Source organism: Canis lupus, chromosome 5 (assembly GCF_011100685.1).
Source record: "Canis lupus familiaris isolate Mischka breed German Shepherd chromosome 5, alternate assembly UU_Cfam_GSD_1.0, whole genome shotgun sequence".
NCBI classification, from domain to species: Eukaryota; Metazoa; Chordata; class Mammalia; order Carnivora; family Canidae; genus Canis; species Canis lupus.
The window spans coordinates 14,425,678-14,441,481 of record NC_049226.1 but is presented as its reverse complement, the minus strand read 5'-3'; the positions used below and the strand labels follow the sequence as shown (position 1 = coordinate 14,441,481).

The following is a 15,804-nucleotide window of genomic DNA, read 5'->3' as shown; positions in this document are numbered from 1 at the left end:
GACCTCGGTTCCTTTACTCACAGATAAGCAAATCATCAGTGGAGACTGGATGGAGGGAGGATACCCGGGCAGGATGCAGACTCTGCTGCCCTCTGCCCCACCACGCCCCATTTCTAGGGCCCCACTTGCCCTTCCAAAGGACTTTGCAGCCGTGGAGTAGGACAGGGCCTGGAGGGTGGGAAGCTAGGAGGTCATCGCATTATGGCTTTCCATCAGACAGATCCGGGTTAGAACCTCGGTTTTGCTTCTTAATTGCCAGAGATGGCACCTGGGCCAAGCCACCTGAATTTTCAGAGTCTCAGCTTGCTCATTTCGGAAATGGGGACATATAGGCAACTTTTGCAGGGATGTTGTGAGGATAGGATATGTGGGAAACACTTAACAAGGTACCTGGCACCCTGTGAGCTCCTAATAACCGACACGGACAAGGCCTTGAGATGGATGCGTGGAAAGCAGGTTAGGGCCTCTCCCAGGCCCAGAGCCCTTCCCTCCAGCCCAGACCAGGTGGAACCAGGGACCAGGCCTCCGAGCCCCCTCCCTCAGAGCGGGTAAGAGTGAGCATTCAATCCTGATTAGCTCCACCGGCTCCCTCGTAACCTTTTCATTAGGAAATTATGTTTAATAGAAATTGTTCTGACACCTCTCAGCGCGTTTCCCTGCAATTCATTACCATCTCCGGGGAGGGGGCAGGCAGCTGAGTGGCTCCATCAAGGGAGCCCCACCCCCTCCCCCGGGTCCAGTCATTCACTGCCTGTGTCGGTGGAGGGGACGCAGGACAGAGGTGTTCCAGCTTGGCATCCCCAGAAGGAGGCAGGCCAGCTGTTGGAGCACATCTGGATGGGACCAGCCCACTCTTAGCACCCTCCCCTGGGTCTGATTTGGGACCTCCCAGCTGCTGCCAGCGATGCCTGTGTGTGGATGGCATCTGATTCTTGTTCTGTCCTCAAACTGCCCCCAGCAGGGAGAGGGCTCGGTGGTCTCCACCTGCTGCAGAGCCGGAAGGCCGAATGTGCTCTGGTGCCTCTGCCTGCCTGCAAACTCTTCCTCTCTCCCCGCTCCCTTCCTCCCGGAAGCCTCCCTGGGTGGATCCCCTCTGGGTCTGTGCCTGGTGCCAGGATAGGAGGAGTTTATACCTGCTAGCCAGCTGCCTGGGGGGTGGGGGGGAGTGTGGTCGCATCCCCCACTGGCTGGGACTGGGGAAGGCAGGGTGGTCATCAGTCCTTGTCCTCATCCATCAGGGGCTCTCAGGATTCAGTTCTGAGGCCAAGGCCTTCCAGAACCCTCCCATCTGTCTCCTCCTAACTGGACTGTTCTATTTCTCCTGCTCCACCTTGGGAGGAAGTTGTGGGGGGGAGGGGCGTAAGTGGAAAGTCACCCCATCTCTCTCTCTCTCCCACCTTCTTCCAGACCTGAAAACTGGTCGGGAAGTTCTTTTCTGTGCCTCTCCCATTTTGGTCCCAGGCTTATGGAGGCTGCTTTCTCCTTTCTTGGTGCCTTGGATTTCTGCTCTATGAAACGAGCAGGGGCCCTCATCCTGTTCTCCCCTCCAAAAAAGAGGGTGACAAGAGCTTGGTGCTGTAAGGGCCCTGCCTCCCAGTGCCTTGGAGATCTGGGGAGCCAGCTCGGATGCCCCAGCATGCTCTTCCTGACCCGACGACTGGTGAGACCCACCCCCACCCTTGCCATTTCCGTAACCAGTATCTGAAATTAGCAGCAGCCTAATCTCTCTCTGCCATATCACTCAATGGTGTAATTGTGCAGAAAAAAATGTATTAAAATGCAAAACACTCAGTTGTAGTTCTTTATGTTAAATCCCGTCTTTGCTCTATCTCCCTCTTAATTTTACAAGGTTTTTTTCCCCCCGCTCCCCCTTTCATAAAAGGGAGAGCTGGGCATGCAGGGAATCATTTCAACTCCCCTATAAATCTCTAAAATGAATACTTAAATTCGAGGAAAAAAATACATTCTTACACCTTTAATTTCCCTGCTATGAAGTGTAATGAAAAAGCCTGATTATTTTTAATTCTTCCCTTTAATAATTCAGCGGCAGAGTGATTTAAGGCTGGGATTCATAATTACCTTTCCACTTTCTTGGCAAATGGACTTTTAATAGAAATGAGAGCTCTGGCAACTGAAATATATTTCAACAGGTGGCTGAAGGGTCAGGCCTGATGCCCATTGGTGTGCAAGTGCTCCCAGGGCCCCTCCGGGCTGCGGGTTCCGGGCCAGGTGCGTGGGCCAGGTGGCTGGAGGGAGAAGCGTACTGTGTGTGCTCACTAAGAACCATTTCTTGGACAGTAATGAATGGTCACAGTGTGGGTGTTAAATGATCCATTTATCCTGGAAGAAAGAAACTGGTACAAAATGGCCATGAAGAAAGTCTTCTGATTAGCAATAATAACCCAATAACCAAGAGCTTAATGATGGTGGCTGCAATTAATTGAGCAAATACTATGTGCTGGGCATGGTGCTAAGTGCTTCCAAGACATTCCCTCTTCTCATCTTTATAATAGTCTGTTAGGTGCGTGGAAACTAAGGTACAGAGAGGACTAAAGGGCAAAGTCTAGGTCTGTGAGTAGGGCCTCATTTCTGCCTGACCCTAGAGACATCACTCCCTCTCCTAGACTGATCTCCCAAACACTGCTCAGAGTCCGTTACCCAGAGCTCCCTGTCCCCAAGGAGGTGATGGAAGCAGACATGGTGCAGCGTAGGATTGAAGAGAGGCCATGGAAAGGCGCCAGGCGAGGTAGGAGTCAGGAGCCCTGGGCGCTTTCACTAGGTCCACTGCCAGCGAGCTTGGAGACACTGGGAAAATCACTTTTCTGAGCCTCAGTTCCCTCATCTGTAAAATGGGGATAATAAAAACTGACTTGTCTAGCTCAGAGGACTGCAGTGAGACCCGAATGAGGAAATACATGTGGGAAAGCCTTGTAAATCCTCAACTGCTCTACAAGGGTGAAGTCTAGCTACTGTTATTTGATGACAGGATGCATGAAACGGATCCATTTCTGTCCTTCTCCCAAAACCATTTTCCCTGCTGCCTGCATGCCCAGCCTTTCTATCAAAATCCAGCTCAGACTTTATATCTTCCTCCAGGAAGCCTTCTGGTTTGACTGCTCTCAGGACTCATTATTTCATGACTCTCCAACCTCGTCTTTCTCTATTTTTTATATTCAGTTATTTGAGTCCTTAAGTTCCTTGAGAACATAGGTGTGTGTGTGTGTGTGTGTGTGTGTGTGTGTTCTTTCTCTCGCCTATCAAACCCACTGTAAGGCTATTGACTCCTTTTCTTTTTTAACTGGAAAAATGCCTCTGCATTCTGACTGTAACGCATCAATACAGTTGATTCACTGCCTGAATAGAGACATAGATGGTGAAAACCCATGGATAATCCCAAACCATGAAATATTGGTATTGGAGTGCTATAGCATGCAGTGAGACAGCTGTACACACACACACAAGCTCACGTATACACACCCTTACTGTCCTGTACCTGTGTCTGGCTCATCTAAACTTGCTTATGTTGTGAAAATGATCCAGTTGGGAACACTTGTACCCAGCCCTTATTTCACAGTTTATTGAGTGCTTTCCCATACATTAAAGAATAGGATTCATACAATAGCCTCCTGCAGAGAGAGGTAGGGCAAGGATCATTGTTCTTTTCCCAGAACAGGCGAGGTTAGGTGGCTTGCCCAAGATCTTTCTCTGAGCGAGGAAAGCCTTAAAAGGCTTTTGTACTCCTGAGCCATGACTCTCCCAAGATAACAGTGGCTGCCTGGCTAGAAGGAGGGAGTTTTGGTATGTGTCTGGAGGACTCTCTGAAGGAGGAGGTGGCTGCCCGGTACACGGACTTAGGAGCCCCAGAGCCATGAGCTCTGAAGACAAAGCCCTTCTTGGGTCCAGCAGGGATCTCAGTTCTGACCTAGCCTTCCTGCACACATCCTGTTGAGCCTCCCTGTGCCCCAGTCTTTCCAAGGACCCAGGAGCCAAGTTCCCCACTCTCGAGTCTCCATTCTTCACACTCTGGCTTGCAGTAGCTTGCTCCTGGGGGCCTCAGGAGGAGAAGAAAGAGCTAGAGTCAGAGGAGTGGGTCATGAGGTTGCCCAGACCTGGGTGTGGGTTGGGTGTCCCTTCCCCGCCTCCCATTAATGCTCCCTGGAATGAGAAGGCAGCAGAGGGGTCCTCAGAGGCACTTGAGCCCTGATTGGGAATAAGTGTCTGATAATGACTCCCATCAAATGTCAAGCGGCCTTCTCAGCTCCTCCGGGGCTGATTGCTCCCCCTGCACTGGGGGAGGCCTGGCCCTGCATGCTTCTCCACCACTGAGATCCCACCCTGGCGCTTTGTCAGGGCTTTGTCTCTGAGATGAGCACCCTCTGGGGCTATGGACAGTTTCAAGTCTCCCTGTTCAGAACACTGGGGTCTTTACCCCTCCTGGATGCTGCTGCTATGGAGTGGGGGTTTCGCAGATGCCAAGATGAGTGAGCGGAGTAGGACTAAAGTTAGAACTGATCCCACTGGTCCTGGGGCTGGGCAGAGTAAGTGGGAACCCTGTCAAGGTCTTTACAGAAAGGGTCCTGCCTCTTCAAGGCTCTTGCTAGAGCATAAACCCTGACATATGCATGGCTATGACTTGTCTTCTCTTAAGGTTTAGTGTATTTACTGTCTAGTGTTTTATAACAAACCACCCAAAACCCAGTGACTTGAAACAATTAGATTTATGATTTCTCATGAGTCTAGGGGGTATCTGGGTGGTTCTTCTAGTCTTGGCTGGATTGGCTTGTATACTTACGGTTGACTGTGGGTTGAGGCCTCTGTTGATCTCTGGACTCTCATATCTGGGGGTCACCTGGCCATAGGTGGGTTTAGGCCCTCAGGTGGAACAACTGGGCTCTTCTCAACATATCCTCATCCTCCAGCAGACTAGCCCAGGCTCGCTCACATGGTGCTGGCAGGGCTCTGAGAGAGCATGGAAAGTCCCAAGGTCTCTCGAGGTCTAGCCTTGGAATTGGCATACCATCACATCTGTTGAACTCTGTTGGTCCAAATAAGTCACAAGGCAGCCCACATTCAATAGGAGGGGAAATAGACTTGATTTCTTATTGGGAGAGACTCAAAGTCATGTTGTAAAGGGGCATAGAATAGGTAGGGGAGGATTTTAGGGACATCTTGCCTGCTATATCCAGCCTCTGAAGCCCCTTGTTTCTCCTCCTCCGAGGTCTGAATGGGAGGACTCGACTTGATCACCAGGGAAGGACCGGACAGGACGTTGATGACATGACCTTCCAGGCTTCTTCTGCTTATGCAGGTTGGGATGGGCTCCTGTTCTTCTGTTAGTGTGACATCCATCACATCACCATCCAGCTGCATGACCTGGGGCTCTTCACTTCTTTGGTTTCTGCCTCAGTTTCCCCATTGGTGAACTGAAGTATTTGGATTACATTTGATAATTAGATCAGATGATTAGTTATTGGGAACCTACCCCATGCAGGAGATGTGCCAGATATTGGGCTGGAAGATCTGAAAGGGCTTGCAGGGCTGGTGTGGGAGGACATGCTGGCAGGGGACAGGGTGCCCAATGGTGTGAAGAGAGAGGCTGATTACAAAGTGAGTTAATAACCTTCTCTACCACCTTGGGGGAAGTTGGTTCCCCCATCTAAGCTGGTTTCCCCTTTGGCAAAACTGGCCAGTGGAAGTATTTGGTAAGATACTAACTGATGGTACATTTGTTAACTGCAAAGTATGGTTCACGTGTCAATGGCTGAAGTCACTAGCCCTCTCCTGGACATTGACTTTACTGGAGAGAGCTGTGGGGATTTTACTTACTTCTGGGGAAATCTGATGTTGGTGTCTCACCATTAAGTCGGTGCTCCTTGGGCTGAAGAAACATGGTGGAACTTGCTGGGTCAGACACATAGGGGTGAAGGTTATAGAAACGGGGTCATTCTTTGTCGTCAGGTGGAGGATGCTCAGGGAACTAAGTCTCACTTGCTGAGCATTTGAGCAGATTCAGATTCGGCTAACATCTTTGGTCACCTGCCATCCCAGGCACTCTCTTAGATGTCACTGCTTTATTTTCATCCTCGCTGTGACTTTGTGGGGGCGTGCTCCGTTCCCACTGCACAAACAAGGCTGCCATGGCCTGTGGCTCAGGCAAGCAGAGTGACCCTCGTTCATCCACACAGCTAGTCATCACGTATTTAGAATCTGTCTCCTGCTGACAGCTAGAAAGAGATAATGGCTACAGACTTGAGATGAGGTTTGGATGCAGCATTTCTGCTTCTGGTACTATGACTTTTCCTACTGTGTCGCACTGGGGACTGCTCCGTTCCACGACCATTGGGAGTAGAGCAAGCTGCTATGGCCATCAGAGGCAGTGGGCAGCATTCAGGTTAGATGAACCAAGAACTTGCTGATGACAGGGGCTCACGATAAAAACAGTAATAGCTAGGATTATTAAGGACTTTGTGCCAGGTACCGTGCTAAGCCCTTTGCAAATAGTATCTTATTGAATCCTCACAAGGACCTTATGAAGCTTGTACCATATAGGTGGCTTGCCCAAGGTCACACAGATAGTGAGAAGTGGTCTGGGGTTTGCACCCTGGTGGTGTGGCTCCATCTGTAATGTAGCACTCTTGGCTAGGTTGGTGGGTCAGGTGCTTTCTGCCTTAAGTATCTCCAGGCTCCCAGCCAATGAGTGGCTGTGTGCTACCCAGGGGAAAGTGGAGTGCAGGTCCTTTCTGTTTCCAGGAAAGTACAGCTGGGGCTTATGGGAGTCTGCTCCAAGTAGGGCAAGGTATGGAGAAAAAGTGGTTATGGGGAGAGCGTCTGAGGTCAGCCTTTCTTTTTCAGGGAGTGATGCATTACTCAGATACCCAAGGCCATTAGCTCCCTCGATGGGTGCTGCTCTCTGCTTAGTTGTTTATCATGCCCAAGGGCGTGAAATTGATTCCAGAAAGCTTGTCTATTTCCTCTGGCTCTTCCTGCAGAGAGGGTGTGTGTGGGTTTGTGTGCGTGTAGGGTGTATGCGTGTGCAGGGCTGGCCAGGATAGGGGACACCCTCGGGGTTGGCAGCATAACCCATATGGCATGTCTCTTCAGGGGCTTTTGGGGTTTCATCTCCATGTCCAAGAATGGGTATTTTCCCAGGGCTGAGAGGGTCAGAGGGTAGAGTGGCGCAGAAATGGGAACAACTGGTTGGGAGGAGTAAACGCAAGACTATCAGAGGTGACTAGGGAACTGGGCAGGGGTCGGAGGACAGTCCTGTGTTATTTTAGGGAACATTCTGGTGGGGACCACAGTGCCTTAGAGCCCATGGGTGGGAACCTGGTAACAGATTTTGCAGAAAGTAGGGACTACAATATGGGCCATTCTCTATGTATGCTGCTAAGATCGGAGTCAGGCATTGGTGGATTTTTGATGTCAGTAATAAAGACAGTGGCAATAATTACATTGAAACAAATACTTAGTGAGCGCCTAGTCTGATCCAGGTTCTAAACTAGACCTGATGAGGCTTGGGAGGATTCAGAGAAGGGGCTACCTGGTCTGGGTCTTAAGGATGAGTTGGTTTCGCCATGGATGGGGCATGCTTCTGCATCAGTTGGGGTTCCCAGCCATAAGCAATAGGAACGACTCTGACTGATTAAGCAGAAAAGGAAAAGGAATCTAGTAGAAGGATCGTGGGTGTCTCATCTAATCACAGGGAGGGCTGGAGAACTAGACTCAAGATGCTTCCCTGTACCATAGACCCAGACTGACAGGGTAAACCCCAGACACCAGACACCAGACACCAGGGAACCTCTTCTGCTGCTGCCACTCTCCACTGATTCTGGGCCAGGAACTCAATCCTGCTATCACTTCTGCCCCAAAGCGGGACACCTCCATGTCCACCCTCACCAGCACCAGTGGATTCTGGGCAATGCACTTACTCAAATTCCTCCCTCTAGAGTGAGGTCTCCTATGGGTGAATCTGATTAGGGGGGGGTCTGAGTCACAAATCTGTGTCCTCGCTGCTGCAAAGGAGACTGGGCAACCAAGATTCTGTTTTCTGTTTGACACATGAGGCTGGAGACTCTCAAACTCAGCAAGGATATTTGTGCGCAGCTAAACCAACCAGCAACAAACATGATAAAGTCCACCACAAGGACGGTAAAGCCAGAGGATAGGAAATGTATCTTTGCTTTGCCAGTGAACCTCCTGCCTCTAGCTTGTGCCTGGCATCAGGTAGGTAGTTGTAGAATGAATGAATAAATGGCAGTGATGAGGTGCCGCTGATCATGGGGCGCAGACAAGCTGGCTGTTCATTTATGGATATCCCAGGAAAGAGTTAAGGCATCTGGATGGCAACTCGTGTCTTACTTGGACCATCTTGTCAGCCATTCTGTTATCTGGGCAATTGGTTTGATTCTTTATTCTTTGAGGTTGGGCAGTGATCTGGTTTTTAGGATTAGACAGAAAGGAATTGACCCAGTTCATGCAGGACAGGTTGAAACAGCATGGTTGGCAATTAAAACTTGCTTTGATTTCAACATTCTCTACATGTTTGCTCAACTATTACTCCAGTGAATACTGTCTTACCCAGTGCCTTACCCCTTCTACCCAGAGGGAGAAGCGGCACCCCCTGCCCCACCCCCAGATCCTGGTTTGACCTATTTGGTCTAAAGTCATCCCAGTCCCTGCTGACAGTTGGTCAGGATAGGCCAATGAAGTACAAGGAACAAGGAGAGTTTTTCTGAGGGGTGCAAGGAAATCTTCTGTATACTTCTAGAAGAGTCTTTGAGATTTGCTCTCTTCTGGTTTTCTCTGGACATTGTCATGGGTGGATATAACTGCCCCAGCCATCTTGTGGTCTAGTCTGAGGATGATGGATACACAAAGAATGACAGACTTCCAGATCACACCAGACTTACACCCACATTCTGCTCTACCTCCAGGGTAGAGGTAATTAAATTTCCATATATCTGAGCCACTTTGAGCTGTGTTCAATATTCAATGTCCCTGAAAACCCTCTAACAGCTATACCGATCGCTGGTTATTCAAGTGTAATGGCAGCCCAATCCAAGAGACAGCTAAGTTGGCATCTGGATGGTGCTAAGGGTGCTAAATAATGTTCCTTCTCCTCACTCTCAAATGCCTTTCCATTGGCACATGTGATGGTGTCCAAGATGTGTGAAGAAGGGTCCTTCCCTTTCAAGGCAGCTCTCTGCCTTGGGACCACCCTGTCCCCCTTCCTCCAAGAGGGGACCATGTTTCAGATAGAAAGACTCCGAGAATAGGTGATGGCTCATAGTCACTCAGCATGAAGGACTTTATCGGGGAGGTATTAAGACCCCCGTCTGCCACTGCTTGGAACTCAGATGGAAAGAGGCCTTTGGCAGAAGGGGAAGGGGCTAGAGTCCCCTGACTCCCCAGCAAACAGAGATGGAGGAGTTGCTTCCTGTCCACATCCATGGCCTGGCTTGGCCATAGTTCTCCCAGGGTGGAGTGGGGTAGAACAGCCTGTGGTGAGAGCTTCGCATTTCCTGTGACTGCAGCTGGGACAGAGGCTGTCAGGGGCACTTGTGTCCAAATCACCACCCTCTAGGGGCATGGGCTGGCCCCATGTGACTTAAAGAGAAGTGGAGGGCCCTGTGCTCCAGAGGGCTCCAAACTGCTCCATATTTCCCTGGGAGGGGAGTCGGGCGGAACATAAATAAGACAATTTATTCAGAGAAACCATCTCCCCTATTTACATTTAAATTGAATAATTTAAAACACCTTTACCCATTTCCATAAATTATCCCCCATTGGACGGGCAGTCCAACCGCATGGAGGGGGTGCCATCCTGGGGAAGGGCCTAATTACATTCCCTGCTACAGGGCTGAGGTGGGAGGGGAGGGGGGGAGGGGGGAGGTGGGGAGAGGCAGGCAAGCCTGAGAGGAGGGAGCTCCAGAGGAGGCAGACATTTGCTCACAACCGGTAGGAAGGAGAAGAGAGCCAAGAAGAGATGTGGTCCCTTAAAAGAGCTTTACAACTGAGAGGTGAAGGACATAAAGTCTCCTTTCATCAGAGGAGTGAAGCCTTTAGGACCAGCCAAGGACATCACTCAAGTTTGATCTGGGTCAGCCATCCTCTGTTTACAGCTCCTGCAGACCCAGTCTCTGGCATGCGAGCAGAAGGGGAAGAGGAGGAAGGGACAGGCTTTCCTCTGGGATGGCTTAGTTATGGGTGTTTCCCAAACACCTGTTATTTGGCAGGCTCTGTGCCGAGTGCTGGGGATGCGGGGCTGACCCAGCTTGGCCCTGCCCTCCTGGGCTCCCTGAGACAGGGAGGAAAGCTGCTTTCACAGAGTCTGGGTGCAGCGCAGCAGTGGGGGAGGGTCAGGGTCCCAGGGAGGGGGGTGGAGCCCCAGGCTCACAGAGGAGGGCCTCTCTGGATGGCCCTGGAAGGATGGGGGGATTTCAGGAAGTACTGAGGAAGACAGGAGGCCTTGCTGAGAAGGGACAGTGTGGGTGGAGCTCGGGCATTGCGATCCTCTGTCACTGACTCTGGTTAGGACTCTGAGGAAGGGGAGCCCTCCTAGTGCCCAAGTGCCTCAGTTTCCTCGCCAAGTTCCCAGGGAAGCTGCAGACCCCCTGATACAGAGGGATCTGATTCTTGGCATTGGCCCAGTTGGTCTTCAGGGCCCTGGGGCCCCTCTGCCTCCGGAATCTCCTGGGCTGTCTCCCTACTTCCCCGCCCTCCCCAAGATCACCTCCCCCAAGCCTTTCCCAGAGGTGGAGTTCTCTCCAGCTTCCCTCCTCTCAGTCAGGGTGGCCCAGGACACAGACTAGACCCCCAAAGGACTCAGGCTTCTCCCCAGTTGACGACAAAAATGGCAGGTGAATCGTGTGGAGTCAGGGTAATTTGGCCTGGAGAAGGGGACAACGAAGGAGGCTGGTGACAAGCTCTTTAACGCTTATGACACCCCTGGGAGGCAGGCATGATTAGCTCTGCTTAAGAGATGAGGAAACAGAGGCTCCATGCTGGAGAAGCCAGAATCTGAACTTTGTTCTGTCTGCCTCGAAAGGCCCTGCTGTCGATCACAGGCCAAGCTGTGGGGCCCACAAGGATGCTGACCAGCCGTCGCTAGCGAGTGGCGCTGTGCCGCAGGCCGTGTGAGCAGATGGGGCATAAACCTCTGTGGGAAAACAGATTAAAGTGGCCGTGGTGGTGCTGGGAATCTGTGCAGTCCCCTTGCATGTTAATGGAATCTTAGTGATGTGTTCCTTTGCCATCTTGCTGGGCGCTTCCGGGGGAGGAGGCACATCCGGCAGGGAAAGATGCCTGCGGGTCCAGACACACCTGGTCCTTTCTCCCGAATATCAGAGCTAAGGCTCTTAAAATAAGTTCCTCTATTCTAGGAAAGAGAAGTCTCCCCCAGTGGCCTCTGAGCTGTTTCCTTAGCCTGTCCCCGGCACCTGCTGTCCCCACTGGCCAAGCCAGCGGTTTTGTCCTCTTGTACTGGAACCAGACAGGTGTACGTTCAGATCCTGAATCTATCACTTGCTAGCTGTGTGACCTTGGGAGAGGCACTTGCCCTCTCTGAACCTGAGTATCTTTAGGATCATATCGTCGATCTCAGAAGGTGGTGGTAAGAATGAGATGAGATGGTGTAGTGAGCCGCATGGCAGAGAGCTCAGCACACAGGGAGCAGTTGCTCAATAAATGTCAGCTTCTTTTCTGACAAGTCTGCCACCTATTAATGAGATCCTCCCAGCTACCCCTTGCCTTTCTCAAAAGTCCCAGGGAAGCTTTTCTGGGAGACCTTCCACAGTTGGCTTCCTGCAATGACTGTCTCGCTGCTCAGTGTCCTCTTGACATTGAGGTGTTCGTTTTGCGGCAACTGACTTAAAGCCATTTGTGTCTTACTCCACTTGTGTCTCATTTTCCTTTTCTGTTAGAAGATGCAAAATAATACCTTACAAAGGTGCTGTGAAAATCAGGTTAGAAATAACTTGGGTTCAGCACCCTGTACAATGTGGGGCACACAGCTGTCAGCAACTGCACTGTTGTGGGTGGGCTGCTTCCCCCCAGCTTGGGTCCTCCCAGGCGGAGATTGCCTCCTGTCTGACTTTCCCAGCACCAGGCCGAGGGAGTCCCTGAATCCTGGAGGATTCAGGCTCCTGGGAAAAAAAGTCCCCCTCCCTCACTTCAGAGGCTCTCAGGACATTGCTCTTATGAAGTTGGTAACTGTGCATTAACTGTGGACAAAGCAGTTGCTGGTGTGGCAGGGGTGACAGTGGAACTATTTAGAGGCGATTTTCATCCCTCTGCTAAGGTTTCTCATTTGAGGTTAGGATGTCCATGAGCTACAAAATAGGGATCTCCTATTTAATCAACAAAGAGCTTTTGAACATCTGAACGATTGTGCAAAGCAATCTCTGTGCGGATTCCTGGGCTCGTATTTGGGGATGAGAGACACCTTCAGATCCCAGCCCAGACCTGTCCCCCTTCACCTATACATCTTGTTCATGCCAGCCCAGGCCCAAGGATGGCTAATTAACCAAGTTCCATCACCCTGAGAGAAGGAAGGAGGCCAGCCAAGGCGGGCATCACGGGGGAGCACTGTCGTGGATGTCCCGGATTATGACTCAGACACAATTGGCGGTTTGATTTTTTTAATGAATTTCTAATTTCTGACTTTTAATGAAGTTCTAATTTCTCCAGGCTCCAGTTTCCTCATAAAACAGGGGTTTGATTAGATGAATTCCAGGGTCATCTGCGAGTTTTAGAGCTCTGAATTTGTAGGTCTCACCTGAGTCCCTCTTGCTGTATTTGAAGCCAACAGAGACCATGTAGTTGGTGCAGACACTTATATTTGGTAATAAGTGACCAGCATCAGATAAGTCCTAGAGGGCTGTGGTTTTTAGTCTCTCATAGTAGAAGAGCTTTGATGGGATCGTATTCTAATTAAATATTTAATGGGACGTATCTGCCTGTTAAAATCACTGCCACCACCTTGGGGATGGGGCTGCTTTGTGCTCTTATATGCAGCTTGTCTGTAAATGGCAGAGCTAAGCCCGGCTGGAAATCTACCCCCGCAGGACCACATGGGATCCAGGGATCCAAGTGGGTTGTCCAAAGGGCAAGGGAAGGTTTCAGGGCTGTGAATCTGCTCTCCATACTCCACTTCCCGGAGCCGACTCTGGCATCGCAAGCAGGGTCCAGGAAATGGGCTCAGCCCTGTGTTTGGGCCTGCTCTTTACTCTGCCTACTTTCTGAGAGCTGGGGAGAGAGAATATGTGGTTTTCCTCTACGTTAATAAAACCCAAAATGAGGCTTCATTAAGGGCTCCATTAAGAAGCCACTGTTATTCTTGGCACTCATTAGTGTTGCTGCTTACTGCTAAGTTTCCACACTGGTGCTTTCCTGGGGCTTCTCAGGGCCCCCTCTCCATGCTGGAGAACTGCTAGTCAGAGAGGCCTCAACTGGCTGACTCTCAGAGATGGAAGAGCTAGTGCTTCCCCAGTCCATTTCATCCATTCACCTGTCTCTGGACAACTGCCTTTCCGACTTCTAGGGTCCCTGGGAGCAGCCTGCATAAGGGGTTTGTAGATTTGCTGCAGGGTGAGCCACTTTGAACCGTTCACTAGGATAATGAAGAGGATCTTTCTTTCTAAGAGCACTGTGCTTTCTTTATCCTTCTGAGTTGAGGTCCTAAGTTAATTTTGGTAACTAATGAAACCCTGCCTCCTTCCTGTATCTCTGTGGGAAGACCCATCCCTAGATAACATATTTCTTTTTTTTTTAAGATTTTATTTATTTATTCATGAGAGAGACACACACAGAGAGATTTAAACAATAGGTGATTTATTTATTTATTTTTAAAAATAGGTGATTCTACTTTGGCTCACTACCCCTTAAAACATTCCTCGGTGAAATGCAGTATAGACATTCACTGTTCCACAGGTCCCAGCTTATTGCTATGTAGAAGATTTCTCAAATGTCTCAGAATACCAACACGTGAAATAAAGCTTGAGTGGCTATTCAATGGGGGAAGAGGGGTGAAGGAAGATTGGACACTGATGCTCAAAACCAAATGACCCATGACCTTTTCCTCATGATTTCAAGCCACTTTTTGGGCTTGGGGAGTTGGAGGTCCCCAGGCAGGAACATTGGTTCTGAGGTCCTGAGTTAGCGGGGCTCCCAGTGCTGCTTAGTCTAACTTTATCTGGAAGACACAATAAATAGGAATGATTTCTTTTCTGTCCATGACAAAGGTATGGCTCAACCTTTTATTAAACAATGTCCTGGTTTGTTGTTGTTAACAGGAGTCTCTTTCTTTGCCTTAGCTGAACAATTCAGCCATCATTCTCCATGAACTAACTCTTTTGCCTTTTTCAGTATTTCCACTGGCTTCAGGGAGATCAGGAGAGGGGCTGGACAGTTGCTTCCAGCAATGTCCCATTTGTTTTCCTTCCTTTAAACCTGGTGTATCTGTGACATCCCATTGTCTTGGACATCATATCACTTCCAAACACTTTGAGCCTCCCCAAGTGTCCTATTTGTTTTTTTTTTAAGATTTTATTTTATTTACTCATGAGAGATAAAGAGAGAGAGAGAGAGAGAGAGAGAGAGAAAGGCAGAGACACAGGCAGAGGGAGAAGCAGGCTCCATGCAGGGAGCCTGATGTGGGACTCGATCCCTGGTCTCCAGGATCACGCCGTGGGCTGCAGGTGGCGCTAAACCGCTGCGCCACCGGAGCTGCCCCCAAGTGTCCTATTTGAAAGATTCTCATGCCTTTGGCCGTGTTTCGCCTTGATTTTCAGGCCTCAGGAATACCCATTCACTTTTTGATGAACACACTTCATGTCTGCATCAGGCCAGCTGGGGCTGGCTGGGGTGGAAATGGGAAATATGAAATGGGTTGATACATGTCAATCTTGCGTCTTCAGCTTTCAGGGAAAACCTGTCTGGTATAATTATTGTCGTATGAAAGTTGTATAGTTTAACAGGGGCCCCTGGAGTCAAGTGCCTTTGCCTTTGTTATTTTAGACAAGCTCAATGGAAACCTTGGAGAATTACTCCACCTCTGTGAGCTTCAGTTTTGTCATCTGTAGAGTGGGAGTAATAATAACTCTATCCTGGGAGGTCGTGAGGACCAAATGAGATGATTCATACAAAGAGTTTGGCTTGTGGCTGATACATAATAGGTGCTCAAAAATGAAAGCCATTATCACGATTACCAACATAATAATGACTCCAGTTGGCCATGAACTGGAGCTGCTTTTGGTCTGGTGAACTGATGGATCACAGAGCTGGCATCAGGTGGAGGGGGCCGGGAGCTGTCCATGGTGCTGCAGCCATTAAGCTGAGATCAGTAAATGTCAGTGATCACCTATTTTATGTCTGGTACTCTTCTGAGCACCAGATTCTTTAGACAAAGGGAAAGCCTCTTATCTGGACTCCCAGACAGCCTCAAGTGTATGTAGGTGAGAGTGTGTGACGGGCCCCTGTCAGTGAGCCTGGGATTGTCTCAAGTGCATGCATATATGGAGGCATTTAAAAAACATGGTGTGTGTGTGAGTGTATTCTGTGTGTGTTTGTGTGTGTGTATGTGCACATGCTCACATGTACATGCAAACACATGGGTGGGGGTTGGGGATAAATGATGAATGGGGTGGAGCTGAAGTGAAGAAGTAAAGGAGGGGTATTGCTCTAATGTAACTCATCTGGGTAAACTAGCTGGTGAGAAAGCCCCAGCTTGGCCACGAGGGAGAAGCTGACTTCCTAGAACTTCCTGAGGAGATTGAAAGGTACACTGTCCCCCACCCTGTGCCCCTC

The 15,804-nt window shown here is 49.9% G+C and overlaps 1 long non-coding RNA gene across 24 annotated transcripts in view; it reads left to right on the top strand.

Annotated features, from left to right (window-relative positions):
- LOC111095807 overlaps positions 1-15,804 on the top strand; it is a 167,399-nt gene that overhangs the window by 126,543 nt on the left and 25,052 nt on the right. Inside the window, exon 1 of one of the 24 annotated variants that reach the window (XR_005359185.1) lies at positions 5,072-5,308. The exons of the other annotated variants lie outside the window; for them this stretch is intronic. This is a non-coding gene — a long non-coding RNA (uncharacterized LOC111095807). Of the gene's footprint in view, positions 1-5,071; positions 5,309-15,804 lie in introns of those variants that run through there. 24 annotated transcript variants of the gene reach the window in all.